This window comes from Capra hircus, chromosome 5 (assembly GCF_001704415.2).
Source record: "Capra hircus breed San Clemente chromosome 5, ASM170441v1, whole genome shotgun sequence".
Classification (NCBI taxonomy): Eukaryota; Metazoa; Chordata; class Mammalia; order Artiodactyla; family Bovidae; genus Capra; species Capra hircus.
Genome location: NC_030812.1, coordinates 20,860,990 through 20,877,474, shown reverse-complemented (window position 1 = coordinate 20,877,474; position 16,485 = coordinate 20,860,990). Strand labels below are relative to the sequence as shown.

The 16,485-nt window shown below is 38.9% G+C and overlaps 1 protein-coding gene across 1 annotated transcript in view; it reads left to right on the top strand.

Annotated features, from left to right (window-relative positions):
• The window catches only part of DCN (decorin), a 36,700-nt gene continuing 35,017 nt past the window's right edge, over positions 14,803–16,485 (top strand). Inside the window, exon 1 of the mRNA XM_005679813.3 lies at positions 14,803–15,189. The gene's annotated coding sequence lies outside the window, so the exon portion shown is untranslated. The remainder of the gene's footprint in view (positions 15,190–16,485) is intronic.

Genomic DNA, 16,485 nt, shown 5'->3' with positions numbered 1-16,485 from the left:
ACAGTCCAACTCTCACATCCATACATGACTACTGGAAAAACCATAGTTTTGACTATATGAACCTTTGTTGGCAAAATGATGTCTCTGTTTTTTAATATGCTGTTTCTTTAAATATATTAAAAAAATAACTATCATGTGGTTTTTCAGACTTTATTATTATTTGGAATAATAGTCATTAAGTGAATAATTAATAATCAAGTAAAATTAATAATCGTTGATTAAAACAGCATAGAAAGCTATGATGTCCGTAATCAACTTCCTAAATTTTGAAAATCACTGAGTTATAGGGGAAATGACAGTCTTGAAAGAGAGAGGCAGGGTGAAAAAAAACTTTGGATAGAGAAATGGAAGTAAAGAAGAACATAAGAAAGTTTAAACAGAAGAGGTTTGCAATTCTCTGTATGGGTACCTGGGGATCATTTGTGGGGCTTTGGAGAGCAACTAGGGATGGTGAAGTCTGAATCCTGGAACATGGCAGGGAAAGCTGGGAGGACTGAAATCTCCAAAATTATCAATCTGAAAGGAACAACTTGAGTTTGATCCTGTGCCAACTATGGGTCTTTACCAGTGAAGACAGATTCTTCTAGGTATTTAAGGATGTAGCATGGAAGAATTGAGTGTTGTATGCCCTGAAGCTGGGGAACATCAGACCCTACAGGGCCAATATTCAACAACTATTTACTTAGGTCTGCCATGGGCCATGCCTGTTTAAACATGAGAAATATTGCAGTGAGACAAAGGGCAAATATCCCCTCTTTGGTGGAATTTTCATTCTGGCACCCACAGCTAGGATGCCTTAGTATAAATTAAATTCGGAAGGAACTGAGCTATGAGTTTTAAACTGTGAATGAGAGTAACTTCACATTTCCCAAGGTAGATTTTGTCTGGTACTGAGAATTTTTCCTAAAAATCTTTACACATGATTTCTGTTGTTTCAAATTAAATATTTAAGAGGTTTGTGTTTAATTGTAATATATAAAATGTTTTAAAAGCACTTTACATAAATAGATGCTACTCTTGCAGGAAGATATTATCTTTAGTATTTTCATAAAAATAGCTAGTTTGTGCAGAAAGTATTTCTAGTAAGACCAAGATTAAAGGTTTTATTTGGCTATGCCATGTTAGTTTAAATGTATTTTATACTCACAAAACATACCCTTTTGTTCCTCATTTCACAGAACTGATGTGACAAGACACAGATATCTTCTAAAGCTCAGTTACCAGCACTGAGCAAAGAACTGAAAATAAATGCTTGCTAAGGAGTGTCAGTACCATCATTCCGAATGCATTAACTGGCCTGCAAATTACATTCTCAATGTTTATAAACAAAATTTGGTGATAAGAAAGCTGCCTTGGTGAACTTTTTCTACAGATAATTAATATACCTTAATTGTTATATTCTTGTTCGGTGCTGATTTTAACTAAAGAATGTTAGATGCCTTCAAACTACATCAGTTCAGTTCAGTCGCTCGGTCATGTCCGACTCTTTGCGACCCCATGAATCGCAGCACGCCAGGCCTCCCTGTCCATCACCAACTCCTGGAGTTTACACAAACTCACATCCATTGAGTCGGTGATGCCATCCAGCCATCTCATCTCCGTCGTCCACTTCTCCTCCTGCCCCCAATCCCTTCCAGCATCAGAGTCTTTTCCAGTCAGTCAATTCTTCACATGAGGTGGCCAAAGCATTGGAGTTTCAGGTTCAACATCAGTCCTTCCAGTGAATACCCAGGACTGATCTCCTTTAGGATGGACTGGTTGGATCTCCTTGCAGTCCAAGGGATTCTCAAGAGTCTTCTCCAACACCACAGTTCAAAAGCATCAATTCTTGGGCACTCAGCTTTCTTCACAGTCCAACTCTTACATCCATACATGACCACTGGAAAAACCATAGCCTTGACTAGATGGACCTTTGTTGGCAAAGGTCTCTGCTTTTGAATATGCTGTCTAGATTGGTCATAACTTTTCTTCTAAGGAGTAAGCATCTTTTAATTTCATGGCTGCAGTCACCATCTGCAGTGATTTTGGAGCCCAAGAAAATAAAGTCTGAAAATGTTTCAATTGTTTCCCTATCTATTTGCCATGAAGTGATGGGACCAGATGCCATGATCTTCGTTTTCTGAATGTTGAGCTTGAAGCCAACTTTTTCACTCTCTACTTTCACTTTCATCAAGAGGCTTTTTAGCTCCTCTTCACTTTCTGCCATAAGGGTGGTGTCATCTGCATATCTGAGGTTCTTGATATTTCTCCCAGCAATCTTGATTCCAGCTTCTGCTTCTTCCAGCCCAGTGTTTCTCATGATGTACTCTGCATATAAGTTAAATAAGCAGGGTGACAATATACAGCTTTAACCTACTCCTTTTCCTATTTGGAACCAGTCTGTTGTTCCATGTCCAGTTCTAACTGCTGCCTCCTGACCTGCATACAGGTTTCTCAAGAGGCAGGTCAGGTGGTCTGGTATTCCTATCTCTTTCAGAATTTTCCACAGTTTATTGTGATCCACACAGTCAAAGGCTTTGGCATAGTCAATAAAGCAGAAATCAATGTTTTTCTGGAACTCTCTTGCTTTTTCCATGATCCAGGGGATGTTGGCAATTTGATCTCTGGTTCCTCTGCCTTTTCTAAAACCAGCTTGAACATCTGGAAATTCACGGTTCATGTACTGCTGAAGCCTGGCTTGGAGAATTTTGAGCATTACTTTACTAGTGTGCGAGATGAGTACAATTGTGCAGTAGTTTGAACATTCTTAGGCATTGCCTTTCTCTGGGATTGGAATACAAACTGACCTTTTCCAGTCCTGTGGCCACTGCTGACTTTTCCAAATTTTCTGGCATATTGAGTACAGCACTTTGACAGCATCATCTTTCAGGATTTGAAATAGTTCAACTGGAATTCCATCACCTCCACTAGCTTTGTTTGTAGTGATGTTTTCTAAGGCCCACTTGACTTCACATTCCAGGGTGTCTGACTCTAGGTGAGTGATCACACCATCATGATTATCTTGGTCATGAAGATCTTTTTTGTACAGTTCTTCTGTGTATTCTTGCCACCTCTTCTTAATATCTTCTGCTTCTGTTAGGTCCATACCATTTCTGTCCCTTATTGAGCCCATCTTTGCATGAAATTTTCCCTTGGTATCTCTAATTTTCTTGAAGAGATCTCTAGTCTTTCCCATTCTGTTGTTTTCCTCTATTTCTTTGCATTGAGTGCTGAGGAAGGCTTTTTTTATCTCTCCTTGATAGTCTTTGGAATTCTGCATTCAGATGCTTATATCTTTCCTTTTTTCCTTTGTTTTTCACTTCTCTTATTTTCACAGCTATTTGTAAGGCCTCCTCAGACAGCCATTTTGCTTTTCTGCATTTCTATTCCATGGGGATGGTCTTGCTCTCTATCTCCTGTACAATGTCAGAAACCTCCGTCCATAGTTCATCAGGCACTTTGCCTATATCAGGTCTAGTCCCTTAAATCTAATCTCACTTCCACTGTATAATCATAAGGGATTTGATTTAGGTCATACCTGAATGGTCTAGTGGTTTTCCCTACTTTCTTCAATTTAAGTCTGAATTTGGCAATAAGGAGTTCATGATCTGAGCCACAGTCAGCTTCCTGTCTTGCTTTTGCTGACTGTACAGAGCTTCTCCATCTATGGCTGCAAAGAATATGATCAATCTGATTTCAGTGTTGACCATCTGGTGATGTCCACGTGTAGAGTCTTCTCTTGTGTTGTTGGAAGAAGGTGTTTGCTATGACCAGTGCATTCTCTTGGCAAAATTCTATTAGCCTTTGCCCTGCTTCATTTCATATTCCAAGGCCAAATTTGCCTGTTACTCCAGGTGTTTCTTGACTTCCTACTTTTGTATTCCAGTCCCCTATAATGAAAAGGACATCTTTTTTGGGTGTTAGTTCTAAAAGGTCTTGTAGGTCTTCATAAAACTGTTCAGCTCTTCAGTATTACTGATTGGGGCATAGGCTTGGATTACCGTGATATTGAATGGTTTTCCTTGGAAACGAACAGAGATCATTCTGTCTTTTTTTGAGATTGCATCCAAGTAATGCATTTCGGACTCTTGTTGACCATTTCTTCTAAGGGATTTCTGCCCACAGTAGTAGATATAATGGTCATCTGAGTTAAATTCACCCATTCCAGTTCATTTTAGTTCGCTGATTCCTAGAATGTTGACATTCACTCTTGCCATCCCCTGTTTGACCACTTCCAATTTGCCTTGATTCATGGACCTGACATTCCAGGTTCCTATGCAATATTACTGTTTAAAGCATCGGATCTTGCTTCTATCACCAGTCACATCCACAACTGGGTATTGTTTTTGCTTTGGCTCCATCCCTTCATTCTTTCTGGAGTTATTTCTCCACTGATCTCCAGTAGCATATTGGGCACCTACTGACCTGGGGAGTTCCTCTTTCAGTACCCTATCATTTTGCCTTTTCATACTGTTCATGAGGTTCTCAAGGCAAGAATACTGAAGTGGTTTGCCATTCCCTTCTCCAGTGGACCACATTCTGTCAGACCTCTCCACCACGACCCTCTCATCTTGGGTGGCCCCACACAGCATGGCTTAATTTCATTGAGTTAGACAAGGCTGTGGTCTGTGTGATCAGATGGCTAGTTTTCTGTGATTATGGTTTCAGTGTGTCTGCCCTCTGATGCCCTCTCACAACACCTACCATCTTGGGTTTCTCTTACTTTGGACGTGGGGTATCTCTTCACAGCCACTCTACCAAAGCACAGCCGCTGCTCCTTACCCTGGACAAGTTGCCCCTCCTGACCTTGAGTGTGGGATAGCTCCTCTCAGTCACCATCCCTGATCTCTGACATGGGGTAGTTCCTCTCAGCCACTGCCCCTGACCTCGGATGTGGGGTAGCTCCTATTTGACATAAACTTAGCAAGCTCCCAGGCCCATTTATCAGGCTTAATGACTGAGGCCAGGGATTTCTTCCTGGAAGAAACCCATCCCTTGAAGCAACATAGTTCCGGCTGTTTCAGTGCCCCTGCTCATTTCTTCCCATTCTACTCTCCCTCCATTTAAATACACTTAAAAAAAAAAAAGGAAAAAAAAAAAAAAACAAATAAAAAAGCTTAGTTTTTCCCCTAACTTACAAATTTGTTGTGATTTCACTTTATGTGAGGTATCTAGAACAGGCAGATTCATGGAGACAGTAAAACAGAGATTACTGGGGACAGAAGGGTGAAGGGAATGTGGAGTTATTATTAAACGGACACAGAGTTTCTATTTGAGAAGATGCAAAAGTTCTGGAAATGGAAAGAAGTGATGGTTGCACAACATTGTAGGTGTACTTAATGACATTAAATTGAACACTTAAAATGTAAACATGATAAAATTTATGTTAGGAATATTTTTACGACGGTAAAAACACACCGAAAAAAAAAAAAAAAAAGCTCTTGACACTCCAGATCTGCCATGGCATCGTTAAGTACTTGTTAGTATAATGTTGATGCCATTAGGTTTCAATTGCCAGCTGGCAACCATCAATGTTTGCAACTACATAGATTAAAAACAAACACACAAAAAAATCTTCCCAGTATTTACTGTTCTCTCTCAGCAGCTTTCACTATGGTTTTACTCTTCTCAGACAGGCACATAATGTTCTTATCATTTAGTAGGTAGGAAACTGTATAGAAACCAATTTGTATGAATTTTGGCCTATGGGAAGAATTAAGTACTCTGTTTCTATTTAAATTTTGTATTGTCTTAGACCAGTGACTAGTGCCAGAGAAGTTATCGAAACTGGCCTCCAGGAATGAAGATGTTTCATAAGAAGCCAACCTTTTGATACAGAGAGCTCCAAAGAGATTTAAACCTGAAGCACCAAATGTGATTATGCCTCCAATTTTCCATTTTTTCCCCATAGACTCATAATCGTTTTAAAGTAAGCTCACACATTGGTGATTTATTGCTTTTATCAATAATATGCTCAGACACCATTCTCCAAAAAATGGGCACATAAATTACTCTAAACAACAATATTTCTTCAAGAAGTTAAAGTGGACTTATCCAAAATAAAAAAGAATTGGTTCAAAAAAAAAAAAAAACCACTCACAAGACTTAAATGGGAGAGCATAGTTCACTTTGTTTTCATGTTAATATCTATCTGCATCAAAGAAGTCATCTCATGAATTACTTAAAAATAACCTAAATAAGACAAATTACAAGGGATGAATTATTGCTATTGAAAGGATAACTTGAATCAAGTCAAATAATTCTTAAGAGGCTATAATTATCCCAGAAAAAGTTCTTAAGCAAAGCCATTATTTTACAGTACAGACATTAGAATCGAACTTTTCATTCATTTGCCTACTTAAATTCTAGAGGACTGTATCCTGTGGTGGAGCATTTATTTTTCCTAGGATACAAGGTAAACTCAAAGTAGAATATTTACAGACCAAATAGGTCTGTACACTGCACAGACCTGACCAGCATTTGAATGCTCCAAACTAAATAGGACAGAACTTTCAGGCAAGAGCATGAATAAAAGGCAAGACGAAGGAGAACATTTCTTAAATTCTCACTTTGTTCTGACATTTGCATTGCTCAACAAAAACTCACAAAGCTTATCCTACAGGACAGGTCCTGTTCTAAACCCTTTGCAAAGACAGACTCATTTTATCCTTCTGTGTAATAACGTGCGACCACTACCCTTGTGTGATAACCTGTGGTCCTTAATGGGGAAATTGCATGAGGTCACACAGATAATCAATGAGATCACAGAGCCAAGGATCAAAACTTGAGCATTCTGGCCCCAGGGCCTGTGTGCTCAACTCACGATTCAGGCATTACACATTATTGTTGTCTGTCTCATCTTCTACTTGGCTTACTTTTGTCTAGGCAGAATGTTTTTCTTTGCTTGAAAAGAAAGGACAGCATTGCCAAACTTCGGTGTGTTTGCAGTAGCAGGTCTTATTTCCAGCAGCACTAGTTAACTAGTAAGTACACAGGCTGGAGCATGGCTAGCGGGTGGTCTTTCTTTTATCTCTTTCTTTGGGGGTGGTCTTTCTTTTATCTCTTTCTTTGGGAGTTCCCACTCACTTTTCATAAGTACATCTCCAAAGGTGCTCTCAACTATAAAATGTCACCTTTTTGCCATCACTCTGTGGGAAGCAAGACTTTGGCAACCCAAGGGCGTTTCCCATGTGAGAATTCACAGAGAAATGTTGGATGCAAATGCTTTCTTTTTTTTTTTTATTTCCATACTTCAGATTGCATGATTCTCCGTAATTACTCACACTAACGTCTCTATCAAGACTACTGATTATCTTAATGTCTTAAAAGTTGTACTCACATAAAATGCTTAATTTCTCATGACTTTTGCAGACATCAAGAGCTTTAGTTAATCATCTCTGCTGGTCTTTTCCATTTAAACAATGTTCTTCCTACAGATAAAGATGTAGCAAGGAAGTTAACTATTTTCCTGGATTGCTTACATGACAAAGGCCACATACAGAGCTTCTACAAGCCCTAGTTCCAGGCTTTTGAAACTGATTATGAAAATTAAAGGAGATCAGCTCTGGGTGTTCTTTGGAAAGAATGATGCTAAAGCTGAAACTCCAGTACTTTGGCTACCTCATGCGAAGAGTTGACTCATTGGAAAAGACTCTGATGCTGGGAGGGATTGGGGGCAGGAGGAAAAGGGGACGACAGAGGATGAGACAGCTGGATGGCATCACTGACTCGATGGACGTGAGTTTGAGTGAACTCCGGGAGATGGTGATGGACAGGGAGGCCTGGCGTGCTGCAATTCATGGGATCGCAAAGAGCTGGACACGACTGAGCGAGTGAACTGAACTGAACTGATGAAAATTACCTGTGATAGTTCTTAACTGATAAGGTTATCAAGAATCTCAATTGAGTTAATGAATTTTGAGAACATACCCAGTGCTTGGCACAAAACAGATGGTCTAAACATTTATCTTTAATGTATCATATCAGCTTTGTGACCAGTGGCCTAAGTTTTTGCCAACTCTTTTTCTTGTTGCTTTAGTGTTGAACACTAAAGCAATAATCGTCTAACTAGTTTCTTGATTCCAGTTTCATCACACTGCATCCACTTGCTAGATTTGATTTGTTACAATGAAATTTTATCATCTTATATCTCATTCAAGTACCTTTGATGACATCCGGCAGCTAGCACAGGAAACTGGCACACAGTAATCATCAAATGAATATTTGCTGAACAAATGAATGAATAAATAAGTGCCCCAAGGGAGACTTTCAAGTCCTGTCACAGTCAGACTCTGCACTCATTTCTTTCCTTATCTGCCTTTAGTTATTACCATAAACACGGAACATTCATTTACTGTGTGACATCCACATGTCAGATACCAGACTGGTTGTTGAATATTCAAGGATGAGAAAAGAGCTTAGAGCTTCTTTGAAAAGAGTCCTTTTAAGCCAAATTGACTGATTTATTGTCTCTTGCTTCCCCTTTGCCAAGGTTTTGATAGTGCTGTTCTGCCAGCCTAAAAAGCTGCCTCTCAACTTTCACACTCTTTTTATCCTTCAAGATTCAGCTCGAACTGTTCCTTATTCTGCATAAACACTTACCTAACCACCCATGTGTAAACTGATCTCTCCCCCATTCTTCTTCTGACTTGCTAAGACAATTATTTTTAATTACATCATACTTTACTTTCGCCAGGAGTTATAATTATACAGTACATTATACTTTTTCCGATACTGCAATGCTAAAATGTTATTATGTATATATATACATAAATGTTATTATATATATACACATACACATAAATAACTCTAAAATGTTATTATATATATATATGTGTTTATGTTTAGTCTCTCAGTCGTGTCCAACTCTGTGACCCTATGGAATGTAGCTCGCCAGGCTCCTCTGTCTACAGGATTCTCCAGGCAAAAATATTGGAGTGGGTTGCCATGCCCTCTCCCAGGGGATCTTCCCAACCCAGGGATTGAAAACATGTCTCTTGCATTGCAGGCAAGTTCTTTACCAGCTGAGCTACAAGGGAAGCCCAAATATGTGTATATATCACTCTAAAATGATATCATATATACACAAACTGGAATCAAGATTGCCAGGAGAAATATCAATAACCTCAGATATGCAGATGACACCACCCTTATGGCAGAAAGTGAAAAGGAGCTAAAAAGCCTCTTGATGAAAGTGAAAGAGGAGAGCGAAAAAGTTGGCTTAAAGCCCAACATTCAGGAAACGGAGATCATGGCATCTGGTCCCATCACTTCATGGGAAATAGATGGGGAAACAGTGGAAACAGTGTCAGACTTTATTTTTGGGGGCTCCAAAATCACTGCAGATGGTGACTGCAGCCATGAAATTAAAAGACGCTTACTCCTTGGAAGAAAAGTTATGACCAACCTAGGTAGTATATTCAAAAGCAGAGACATTACTTTGCCGACTAAGGTCCATCTAGTCAAGGCTATGGTTTTTCCTGTGGTCATGTATGGATGTGAGAGTTGGACTGTGAAGAAGGCTGAGTGCCAAAGAATTGATGCTTTTGAACTGTGGTGTTGGAGAAGACTCTTGAGAGTCCCTTGGACTGCAAGGAGATCCAACCAGTCCATTCTGAAGGAGATCAACCCTGGAATTTCTTTGGAAGGAATGATGCTAAAGCTGAAGCTCCATTATTTTGGCCACCTCATGTGAAGAGTTGACTTATTGGAAAAGACTCTGATGTTGGAAGGGATTGGGGGCAGGAGGAGAAGGGGACGACAGAGGATGAGATGGCTGGATGGCATCACGGACTCGATGGACGTGAGTCTGAGTGAACTCCGGGAGATGGTGATGGACAGGGAGGCCTGGCGTGCTGCGATTCATGCGGTCGCGAAGAGTCAGACACTCTGAGTGACTGAACTGAACTGAACTGATATATAGGTATATATAACATAATATAGTGTATACCCTACCTCCTTACTGGAGTGAAAGTCCTTTGAGGTCATGCCTTTCGCTTTTTATTTTCTTTTTATTAATACCCTCTACAGGTCTTAGGATCAACATTTTCTCCTACAGCTGTTCCTCAGTCAATATTGGCTGATTCATTGATTATTTAGTAGGTTACTAGATATTCAGATATTTAATATGTTGGCTTGGTGTCCCAGTACAACTCATTGATCAATACTATGAAAAAAATAATAAATCTCTTGACTGCAATTGATGAAAGAGATGCTCCTGAACATTCAGGCATCAGAAAATAAAGCAACTGAATGCTTCCTTGTCATGAAAGAGAGGCACGTATCTCCATAGCTTTATTTTAATTCATCTCTTGCCCAGTCCTTGTCTCTATTGCCATTTTGCCTTCATTGTTCAGAGTAGAGATTCTTTACCTGGAATCTCTGGATCCTTATACAGTCCTACAAATGGATTTTGTCACGTTTTGGAAGCCAGCAAAATCTCATGCATTCTAGGATAGAAGAAGAAAACTAGACAGTTTTTTTTACAAGTAGAGGTTTAAACCCAAGTTTATCTGGCTGAAAAGTCCCTGTTTTTCCAGCTATATCATTTATTATATCATATCGTTTATAGGCTTTCTTGAGTTGCTAGGCAGATAACATCTGTGGACTAGGACAGGGATGCGATCCAATCACCAAACTGGTATGTCCAAGGAAAGGTTTGTAACAACCACGCCCCCAGGAGTGGCCACAGCAGAAGCAATGATGAACACTTATATATTATTTGAGATATGTCAGATGCAGCTCTAAATGCTTGATGTATTAGTGTGTTTTTTGTTGTTAAACCTCACAACAAACCTATAAGGTAGGTAGTAATAAAGTGAAGTGAAGTCGCTCAGTTGTATCCAATTCTTTGCGACCCCGTGGACTGTAGCCTATCAGGCTCCTCTGTCCACGGGATTTTCCAGGTAAGAGTGCTGGAGTGGATTGTCATTTCCTTCTCCAGGGGATCTTCCCGACCCAGGAATCAAACCTGGGTCTCCCGCATTGCAGGCAGACGCTTTACCGTCTGAGCCACCAGGCAAGGAAGGGAGGAGGCCCTTAAGTAGTACTAAGGTTAGGTATATTTTATAGATTAAAACTCTAAAACACAGAGAGGTAAAGTTACTCATATGCACAGCCCAGGGACACTAAACACAGTGTTGATAGGGTGGGGGAGTGGAGTAATATGGGGAAGAAAGAAGAAATGTTCCAGTCCATCCTGCATGCTAGGCTAGCCTGAATTCCACCTTAGCTTTCTTTCTTGGCTAAAGAAGAAAAACTGTCTAGGGTAGCTAATAAAGAGCCAGACACCCATTCCAGCTGCTGACCTTACTTTGAAGAGTCAGTCTAAGAATAAACCAGTCACCGTTTTGTGAAGATAATCACTTGCTTCCAGACCTCTTCGAAAATAAAGGGTGTCAGAAGAAGACCTTTCGAAGCTCTGGCATTCTTCACATCTTAGTATGCAGGTACAGTTTAGACCAATTGTGTTTGATGTCAGTGGGAAACAGTGACTAGCTTGAAATGAACATTGACAACATGCAGAATATAGTTACCCAGTTAACTAGTGAGTTGTCAGTAGAAATCACCGTTTAAGTGGTTTTTACAGCAGATGTGGTATCTGCTCTGAATCTGAATATTTCAAATATCTATAACAGCAGCCAAGGTTTCAGTGAACCCTACCCCCAAACATTCCAAGCCAGGATAAGTTTCAGCCTTTTCCGCTCATGCATGGCTTCTTGCCTCAAAATTGTTTCATTTCCCAGTTGATTGCAAGAGACCTAGATTTTGACAGTGGTCCCTATGGCATCTTTATGACTTGCTATGTGTGACTTTTTGTAATTTCTTTTCTTCTATCTGAAAATAGGTATGACAACAGATGCAATTTAACATCTGATTAAAGGCACATATTCGAAATAAACTAACATTCAGTAAAGTCCTTAGGATTTTGGAGGCGAGGTTCTTACTAGAACTTAAAAGATAGAAATATTTGTTCCTCCACAAAGATAAAGTTTCAAGAAAATTGTAAAACTGGTCACAGTTTTTAAACAAGTCTACAAAGACATGTTATTCAAAATTTTTTATTATTAATTTTCTATACCTTAAGAGTTTGAGCGTTCTTAAAATGAAGTATAGTTAACAGTAAAGTAGATTAGGTACTAGAATACTTGGATATTCACTCCCGTTGTGCTTCTTACTGGCTCTGTGAGCTTGGGCAGGTCATTGGACTTCAATAAAATGATTTCCCTTGCCCAACTTAAACGATTGCTATGATATATATCAGAAAACAATAAAAGCTAACATTTACAGGAAGCTTAATTTCCTGGGATAACAGCCATGCTCTGAATTACATGCCCTAAACCTTTACCTCATTCCATCTTTATTTCAACATTATGAATTAGGTAATACTTTTAACCTGTTTTACAGATATGGGAACTCAGAGAGGTTGAGTGTGCTGAGTTCATATAGCTTACTATAAGAGGGAAGAAACTGGATGTGAAACTTAGATAAAACAGTTCTGCTTTATAAAATTAAGATGGTCCGCATATCAAGATAACGTGTATTCTCCTCCTGTTCTAATTGTTCTTCTTTTTCTTTAATACCCTGTTCCCCTTCTCTTTCTCCTTTCACCTCTCTCTCTGGTAACAACTGCTGCTGTTATTCATCATCTACCAGATAGTACTATAGTAGATTGTTTTTTTGTTCTTTGCTTTAATTTTCATTTATTTATTTATTTGGGGGCTGTGCTGGGTCTTCCTTGCTGTGCATGGGCATTCTCCAGGTGCGGCGAGTGGCCGGGGGCTTTGTCCTGGTGTGTGGGCTTCTCACTGTGATAGCTTCTCTTGTTGCCCAGAACAGGCTCCAGGGTACACAGGCTTCAGCAGTTACCGCGCAGGGGCTCAGAAGTTAAGGTTCAGGGATCCAGAGCACAGGCTCAGTAGTTGTAACGTGGACTTAGATGCTTCCGAGCATGTGGGATCATGCAATCCGTGTCTTCTACAGCGGCAAGAGGATTCTTTACCACTGAGCCACCAGGGAAGCCCAGATTGGGTTTTGATAAAGAGTGAACCAGACCTGGGCAAAACAATAATCATCCTCAGTCAATGATCTATCTTCATGTTATAGTCATTCATGAAGTGTTTCTTGAGAATTTACTTTGTGCTGGTAGTGGGGACACAAGTATGAAGAGGATGTGCTTTATTCCTTGAGATGAAAGATGTACATAAATAACCCTACTATGAACAAATGATTGCATGTTATAAGAATGAGATAAATGTAAGAGAAGGTCAAGAGGAAAAAATTAATTGATTCCAGACTTCCCTGGTGGCTCAGATAGTTGAGCGTCTGTCTACAATGTGGGAGACCCAGGTTCGATCCCTGGATAGGGAAGATCCCCTGGAGAAGGAAATGGCAATCCACTCCAGTACTCCTGCCTGGAAAATCCCATGGACAGAGGAGCCTGGTAGGCTACAGTCCATGGGGTCGCAAAGGGTCAGACATGACTGAGTGACTTCACTTTCAAGAGGATCATAGGGCTTCCCTTGACATTCAGTTGGTAAAGAATCTGCCTGTAATGCAGCAGACCTGGGTTCGATTCCTGGGTCAGGAAGATCCCTTGGAGAAGAAAATGGCAACCCACTCCAGTCTTCTTGCCTGGAGAATCCCATGGACAGAGGAGCCTGGTGGGCTACAGTCTACAGGGTTGCAAGAGTCGGATACCACTTTAGTGGCTAAACCACCACCAAGGGGATCAGGGATTTTGCACCAACGTCCAGGGAAAATAATTGCCTTCTTTTAAATCATCAGACTAACCAGGCATGGGGTTATTAAATGCCAAGGAGAAGAGTGGGCTAAGGTGTTAACATTATGAAGACTGGGCTTGGAAAATAAGGCAAAATATCATGTGATAACAGCCTTACCCCCTCTTCTTTAGATAACACACATAAAAATTTAATCCCTTCAAGTTTCATCAAGGCAAAATATATTTACTGTAGAATTGTGTACTTAGATGGCTAGAGAAGGGAAGAAGGGAGGTTGGAGAAAGGAAGGGTTATCCTCTCATGTTTCACAGATGTTGATTTCAAGTTTCCACCTGGTAACAGCCTAGGGGCCAGGGCATAAGGATACAAGTCAAAACATAGAGACACACAGAGAACTGACAGCATCCAGCAAGGGAATTACAAAAGCTCAAAAAAGCTTTCACTGGCTGAATAAATATCTTTCCTTGTATTTGCACTTTCTTTTTTCTATTTTTCTTTTTTCTATTTACTGAATTTGGAAAGAGCCATAGATTTTATTGCCTTTTCAGAGTTCTGGATTACATAAAAATATAGCCTACGAAAATAAAATTTTTCATATACAGGCTAAATTAAATTGTGATCATCTTTTGGTATCTATGTGCTTTATTTAAAAAAAACACACATAATTGGTAGACAACAAGGAAGGTTTTAAACTATAAGTAAGGGAAGTAATAAATGGTGTGCTTTTCATATAAAATCATGGCTTTCCTCCAGGGAACTTTAGAACTATGTTCAAGATATATAGAAAACCTCCATATCATAGTACTTGAATTTTTGAATTTGCACAAATAGCCCAAGGCAAGTAAGAATCCGAATGAGTACTCATTTATTTTCATAGCCCACACTTAAAATAATTTCATTCCATTTGCCAGACTTACACATCCTGAAAGCAAAAAAAAAAAAAAAAAAAAAAAACCAAAAACAAACAAACTGTCATTTTCAGAAGTATGATAAATGTGACTCATAAAGAAGACTAGAAAGAGAGGATAAAGGAGTAGGGTTGGGGGTGGGGAAATAAACCCTTTAGTTACAATTTCAGGGAAATGAGTCGACACAATGAAACAAATTCCAAGTCAAGTTGCTCCACTACTATATTACAGAAGCAGTTTAGAATTTTAAGCAGATGCAAAAGGAATAAAGCATTTAAATAGGGAGAAAAAAAGGCCGATAAAGTTTCTGGCTACAATACAAGAGACATATCATTACCATATGATCTAATGTGGGTGTCAGCCGGATTGTGTTCATTGAGGGAAACCTTATTTTTTAACTGTGCTATGGAGTAGAAGCAGGAGGTTTTCAACCTAGTGACAGTCACAGAGCAGCACCTTCCCCCTCCTCCTTTCCACACCTGCAAACTCTTGCTTGGGCTGAATATTTAGTGTAATTACATCTCAGCTTTGAGGGCTCCTGTGGCAAATCCCCGGATTAAAAGGTATGGTTTTCAATAATTGTCCTGAACTCTGCTACAGACTAATAAAACTTTGATCAAGTTAAGAAAAAAGGAATTATTTGGTAAGAGAAAACGAGAAAAAAAAATGTGTACTGAACTTTTAGTAATGTTTCTGCAGTGTTTTAAACAAATATTGCTTGAAAACAGAAACGAAGTATTTGGTAAAATGGTTGTGATGCATTGTTTTAGTTCTTGCTCTCTGTTTTTACAAAGATGTTTCTTAGAGAAACTATAATCTAACACGGTGACTCTCTTTATTGATGTATTTTGTGTTTTTACTAATTAAATGTTTAGGAAATGTTTATAGAAAAGTATTAGACTGGCATGCTATTCATAGTTGGATTGTATATTTAAGAATTTATTCTCCTCCTGAATTCTTGTACATTTAAGAACTTCTAAACTTCAGAGACATGAACTTGGGTGATTAGTTATAGAAGTCTAGTGTATATTTCTACAACTTAGAAAATACTAGAAACTGTCACCAGAGAGGTGAAAACAAACACTGGCTCTATTTATGCTGATTATTCAGGACCTAACTAAGATGATCTCACAGTTAGCTACATATTTACTAAAACGTAAAGAAGAGACTGCAGAATTTTTGCTGCAAATGAAATTTTATCATAAGATACATTCACTATAGAATGAAAGTGTGGGTTATTTTTCTTTCTAATTTCAAAACAGGGTAATATGATGACCACTGATTAAGTGGGTTCCCAGTGATATAAATACCTGCGGCTTTTTCTTCAAATTGCTATTTTGACCAGAGAAAGAATCAGATGCCCCCTATAGTACCCCTCATTGATAGATGGATACTGTTTTATGGTTTACTTTTAACTTATTTCTATTATTATTGAGGTTTTTAATTCACCCAGTCCTGGGGGGTTTAATTTGCTCTGCATTTATAGCTTCGCTTATCTCCTGAGGTTTAAATTTTGACTTTGAAATTCACACCAAAGGCATAAATGACATCATACAAATGTTGATCTGAATGGTATAATTTAATGGGATGTCGTTTAAGAAAACTAAAATTATTATTTTTGATAGAACACATTAAATTATGGCAATGAACTTTACTGAAGTAGTGGCATTCTTAGCAATTAGTATTTAGGAAATAGGCATACATTTTGAGAATACTTAAAATGGTTGAAATGAAATTTTAATAGTATATCATCTCAACAACAGTCTCCTTGATGTCCACATGGGCTACTGCTATAGGTTTGTTTGTTTTCCTGATTTATTAAGAGAGGAAGGAAATGATAAAGAAACTATCACTGTCAG